Here is a 6,659-nt window from a genome sequence, read left to right as displayed (position 1 = left end):
GTTTTTTTTTGGGGGGGGGTGGGGGGGGGGTTGCCTCCAAAATTAATTTAGCTTTGTTCAGACTAACATTTGTGTGCAATATTGATATCCACATTATGGATTTCGACATTTGCAGCTCACACTGACAGGATATAGCATGCCATTTTAAAACATTGTTCCTGGTGCTGATAACAGTTACTTCTCAATCTAGGGGAAGTAACTGCGTCGGTTGGTAGAGAATGAACAGAACGTGATAGCTTCCCAGTGATAGGTCTGCAAAGTGGGGGTGTCAAAAGCAACAACTTCAAATGTGCAGACTATTGGAAACAACTCGGATGAAAAGTATATCGAGAAACTGTGATGTTTTGGAATCACTGTGAATGGTATATATTGGTTTTCAATATTACTGAGACTTTTTTTGTGGTCAACCTTGGGGGATTACCTGCTAGTCAGCTGAGACAAAAAGGCTATTTTTGCTCAGCAAAACTGTCAGCTGTCTGACAGAGCAAATGGTTTTGGTTTTATTATACACATTGGTGATTAGTGTTTTGTATACATGTCATGGCACATCAGAATCTGTACAGGTATTGGTTATTTTGAGGTAAAGTTTAGAAAGGTCCTGAAGCCTTTTACACCCATTGGAGCAGTGAATACATGTCCACTGTGTCAAAGGCTCAACAAAGGAAGAAGAGGGCACAATCCTCTCATTCCACTGTCTTAACTTTTCATGGCTGAATTCTGGTATCCATTCACACCAAGCTGGAGTGAGGAAATGGAGTAAAGCGTCATTCCCAAGAACACAGCACCATGTCAGAACAAGGCCTCAAAATACAGTTCACTGGTGAACACTGGATCGGAAGTGTATGTATCCTTGGGAAAGGTTTTATTCCTCTGATTTTTCCTCACTTAACTACGATGTGCATGGGTACCTGACTTCAGTCAAGAAAAGTTAAAAGTGATGGAAGGAGAGGCCAGACTTGGCCACACCTTCCTATGCCAAGCCTTTGACACAGTGAATATGAATTCACTGCCCATGTGATCTTAAAAGGTTATTGGCCCCTTAGCCTTGTTTCATACTTAACAACAACTTCTCCTCCTGCTCCCTTTTTTTTTCTTTTTTTTCTTTTTCTTTTTTATAATAACATGTCATCAGTTATTGCTGGAATTATTGAGATCACATAATTATATTTTTGAGGTAGCCATGACTTAACAATTGCAGACCTAGGGCCTGATTAGTGTGTTGGGTTTGTGCAAAGGTCGGGCATCTGCTAATCTTTCCATTTTTGTTTTGTTTTTTTGTTGTTTTTATAATTTCTACAGCAAATGTGTAGTTTACATGGGTCAGTCCGCACTACCTAATACCTTCAAACTGAAACTGAAACTTAGGGTTTTGTTATAAAGCATAGGCATTCAGATAGACTGGCACAAACATTACTTTTATACAAGGCAAGGTGCTCATAAACAGTGTGATTAGTTTGTATAGAAGAGATTAGAACATGTTCCAGGTGTGAAGTGAAACAGTTTCCATTTAGGGAAGGACTGGTTTGGGTTGTTTTTTCGGAGGGGAGGGGAAGTGGATGGAAGGTTTGTTGTTTGTTATTGTTGACATGTTCAGTCTTGTTAAATGAATATGTTAAGTTTGTTTTTTTAAAAAGATGTTTGTTTGTCCTGAGGATTTTTTCAAAATCTTTGGGTCTGCCTCTGTCTAACTCTTTCTCCCTTCTTCTCTGTCTGCTTTTCTCTCTCTCTCTCTCTCTCTCTCTCTCTCTTCCCCGCCCCCCACGCTCCCTCTCCAGCCCCCTTTCTCTTTTTCAATGTCTCTGTTTCTCTGAATTAGCCACAAGTCAAAAAAACATCAAAAATGAAATATGATTTGAAGCCTTTTGATTGACACATGACATATGGTAAGCTGTTTGGTAAACTGTTAGTATTTGCAGTTTACTCTAGTTCTTTGTTTCTCTTCAGATTTACTGATATTTTTTCCTCAAATAAACTTGATGTTTTTGGCTTGTCTGTGTGTGTGTGTGTGTGCGTGCAGTAGCAGCAGTACTTTCATCTGATGTCTTTTTACATTCTGTGAAAATATATGTGAGTGTGCGAGCAAGCACATGGGTGTGCCTACTTGTGTACATGTGTGCACATGTATAGTGCCCCTAAAACATTGCCTTTTTCCCTAAACTTTCTTTTTAATAATCTGGAAATAGAAATATTGAATGCACAAAAGATATATACTGGTAACTACACACACACATACATGCATAAAAATATATGTGTGCATATGTTATACATTATATATATATTATATATATCTGTGTATTATATACATATATGTATATAATGTGTTTGTGTGTGTGTGTGTGTGTGTCATCAACAGACTCCACTCCCATTATATAGCTCTTTAATGCCAGAAGCAAGCTGTGTAATGGCTTGTGAATTAAAACCAAAATTTTGTGGGGAAAGACATAAATCAGTGATATGATGATAATAATGTGTCAAGAAAAGAGGATGTGGTCATTATTAATTGAACAAAAAATAATATGTGATTGATTTTACTGAGGAATAAATACAGCTGACAATTGGACAGGCTGGTTTCTTTGGTTACACTGTTTAGATTTGTCAGTATTTATATGTAGCCAGTTGTTGCATTCATTTCTGCTTTCTGCCTTTCTCTCTCACTCCATCTGTTGTACACATGCATGCACACAAGCATGTAGCCTATTGTTATCTTCATATTGCCTTCCGTCTGTCTGTCCATCTCTCTCACTCAAAAGTTTCTTGCATGCATACAACCGCACATGCATGCACATGATAGCATACATGTACACTTGTACACACACACACACACACACACACATTTGTGCATGAGCGTGTGACACATGCTTATGTATGTGGAGTTCAGTAACAAGCTGGGGATGGTTCATAACATTTGCATATGAACAGCAGTGTGTGTACAGGCATGCATGTCTCTCAGTAGTTTTGTGCTGTGATGAGTGGCAATGGGCATGTGTGTGCATGCACACATTGGTGTGTGGGTGCGTGTGTATGAGCTTATCACATAATGTCATTTGCGTATGCAAATCCACATAGACGATAAACAGGTCCTGTATGCATCAACAATAGGGATGTCCCTAACAAAATTCTTTAGAAAACAATCCATTTTGATATTAAAGCAAATATGACTTGCAGAGAGAGAGAGAGAGAAAAAAAATATATATATATATATTGTGGGGGGGGGGAGGGGGGGTATTGGCTGTGGTGCTGTACTTTGGCAGTATGCTTTCTCCCAGGAGAGAGCAGCCAGAAGTTTACACAGAGAAATCTGTTATGGCAAAAAGTTATACAACACATACAATACCATACAAATGAGGGGCCAGGCGTTGCTGCTCTGTAGCAAACAAATAAATACACTTGCAGACAGAAAAAAAAAGAACAAAATAAGGGTGATACTGCGCTGTGGCAACTTAATGCACACTCCCTGTAGAGAGCAAACCGAATTTCCTGTGGAGAGAAATCTGTTGTGACAAACATGTTACACAATGCAAATATGGGTGGCGCTGACCTGTGGCGATAAATGCACCAGAATAGAATAGAAAATAGTAATAAGACATTGCAGTAAAATACAATACAGCAATATGACGCAGCACAGTAGGGTGTTGTAACAGCATCAAAGTCGCGTGGTGTGGAATGCGTGGAATGAAGTAATCAACACTACAATCCAGTTGTCCAGGTATAGAGATTTTTCCAGCTCACTTGCCACTGTGAGAGGAACTGGAATTGGCAGTGTATATGTGAGTGTGTGTTGTGCGTCTGAATGCCTTTGAGTGAATGTAAGTGTGTGTGTGCGCGCGCGCACGCGTGTATGTGTGTGCGTGTCAGTGTGTTTGCCTGTGTGTGACAGAGCATGGCACGCAGCCAGCATACCATAGCTAAGATATATATATATATATATACAGTGGAAAATGGTCCTGGCCCCACTCTGTCATCAAGGGTGGGGGGAGGTAAGATATCTTAAAAAACGCGCGCGCGCGCACACACACACACACACACAAAAGAAGTATGACCATGCAATTATTGTACGATACTTTTCCTTTTTCTGACTGAACTTGTTTCTGAGAAACCTAGCTTGCTGACTTTCCGGGTCATTCATTGTTCGGCTTCGTTTGAAAGACAGGATGTAAGTGCTTGTCATTGCATGCTACCTCCCTCCCTCTCTCTCTCTCTCCATCTCTCTCTCTCACACACACACACACACACACACACACACACACACACACACTAAAAGGCATGATTCACTGGTAAGCCTATTTTGTCTGCCAACAACAAAATTTCCATGCAGGGTGTGTTCGACTCACTTCCTTTTACCTCTTTTCACACAAAAGCGGGTTGTAAAAGCATGGACATCCGGCTGGCTCCGTGTGTGTGTGTGTGTGTGTGTGTGTGTGTTATCATTACGATGCTTATGCCTTTATGTAGTGTTGTGTCCGCATGCTATGACTTTAAGTAGCATTGTGTAGTGCATGCACTGACGATATGTAATGTAGTATTGCGTATAGTGTAGACCCTGTTTCGGGGCGGGGACTGGATGAAAAAAAAAAAGCGCGCCAGTGCTTATCTATTATCCTCGAAAATAAAGATTTTGTCTTGTCTTGTCTTGTATGTGGGAGGGTGAGGGGGGGGGGATTAATTTATATGTGTGTCATTGTATGTGTGTGTGTGTGTGAGGGGTGGGGGGTTCTTTGTGTGAATAGAGGGGGTGTATCTTTAGACACGTTTGTTTAACAGACTGCTCCTTTCCTCCCACCCTCTCATTCCTTACCCTGTTGCCGCATATTTTGATGATAGAGTGGTCCATACTTGATGATAAAGCGGTCCATATTTTGATAGAGTGGTCCATATTTTGATGATAGAGTGGACCATATTTGGTGACAGAGCGGTCCATACTTTGATGATAGAGCGGTCCATATTTTGATGATAGAGTGGTCCATATTTGATGACAGAGCGGTCCATACTTGATGATAGAGCGGTCCATATTTTGATAGAGTGGTCCATATTTTGATATTTTGATGATAGAGTGGTCCATATTTGGTGACAGAGCGGTCCATACTTGACGACACAGCAGTCCTTATTATGATGATAGGGTGGTCCATATTTGATGTCAAAGTGGTCCTTATTTGATGACAGAGTGGTCCTTGCTTGATGACAGAGCGGTCCATACTTGATGACAGAGCGAATCATATTTGATGACAGAGTGGTCCATATCTTGATGACAGAGCGGTCCATATTTGATGAGAGAGTGGTCCATATTTGATGACAGAGTGGGCCATATCTTGATGACAGAGCGGTCCATATTTGATGACAGAGTGGTCCATATCTTGATGACAGAGCGGTCCATATTTGATAACAGAGCTGTTCATATCTTGATGACAGAGCGGTCCATATTTGATGACAGAGTGGGCCATATCTTGATGACAGAGCTGTCCATAATTGATGACAGAATGGTCCATATTTGATGACAGAGTGGGCCATATCTTGATGACAGAGCTGTTCATATTTGATGACAGAGTGGTCCATATTTGATGACAGAGTGGGCCATATCTTGATGACAGCTGTCCATATTTGATGACAGAGTGGTCCATATTTGATGACAGAGTGGGCCATATCTTGATGACAGAGCTGTCCATATTTGATGACAGAGTGGTCCATATTTGATGACAGAGCGGTCCATATTTGATGACAGAGTGGGCCATATCTTGATGACAGAGCTGTCCATATTTGATGACAGAGTGGTCCATATTTGATGTCAGAGTGGTCCATATCTTCATGACAGAGCTGTCCATGTTTGATGACAGAGTGGTCCATATCTTCATGACAGAGCTGTCCATATTTGATGACAGAATGGTCCATATTTGATGACAGAGTGGGCCATATCTTGATGACAGAGCTGTCCATATTTGATGACAGAGTGGTCCATATTTGATGACAGAGTGGGCCATATCTTGATGACAGCTGTCCATATTCTGATGACAGTGGTCCATATTTGATGACAGTGGTCCATATTCTGATGACAGACCGGTCCATATTTGATGATAGTGGTCCATATTTTGATGACAGCTGTTCATATTTTGATGACAGAGCGGTCCATATTTGATGACAGAGTGGTCCATATTTGCAACCGTGTCCACAAGAATGGACTAGGTTTTTTGTTGTTGTTTTATTTGTTGTTGTTTTTTTAAGGAGTGTTTAATCCATTAACACCCCATCACCTTTTTTTTTTTTTTTTTTTTTGTAAGCATGAAAATCACATAATTTTATAGGTCATAGTCTACAATGAAAACATCTTGCTCTCATGTTCGTTAAAACTTTGAAAACTGTTATTTGGAGAATAAAATTAGTATGTCACGGTGGGCACGAACTGGGGAGGGGTCTTCATAGGGTTTTTTTTTTTTTTTTTTTTTTTTTTTGCTTGACGTGTGTTGCTGTTCCCGGTTTGTTTGGGTTTTTATTTTTTGGCGGAGGTGGAGGGGTTAGGTGCAAATTGCGACCCCCACTCTTGCCATAGAGAGATAGTACTTTTCAAAACACAATGCCTGAAAGCAGGCGATTCCTCCTGAATAGCCTGCAGCAGCTGAGTGACGATAGAGTATATATACACTTGTGTTATAGTAATTGAAATACACACG

This window comes from Babylonia areolata, chromosome 1 (genome assembly GCF_041734735.1).
Source record: "Babylonia areolata isolate BAREFJ2019XMU chromosome 1, ASM4173473v1, whole genome shotgun sequence".
In the NCBI taxonomy this organism is placed as follows: Eukaryota; Metazoa; Mollusca; class Gastropoda; order Neogastropoda; family Buccinidae; genus Babylonia; species Babylonia areolata.
The sequence above is the reverse complement of the archived record's forward strand: the minus strand, read 5'-3'. Positions refer to the sequence as shown.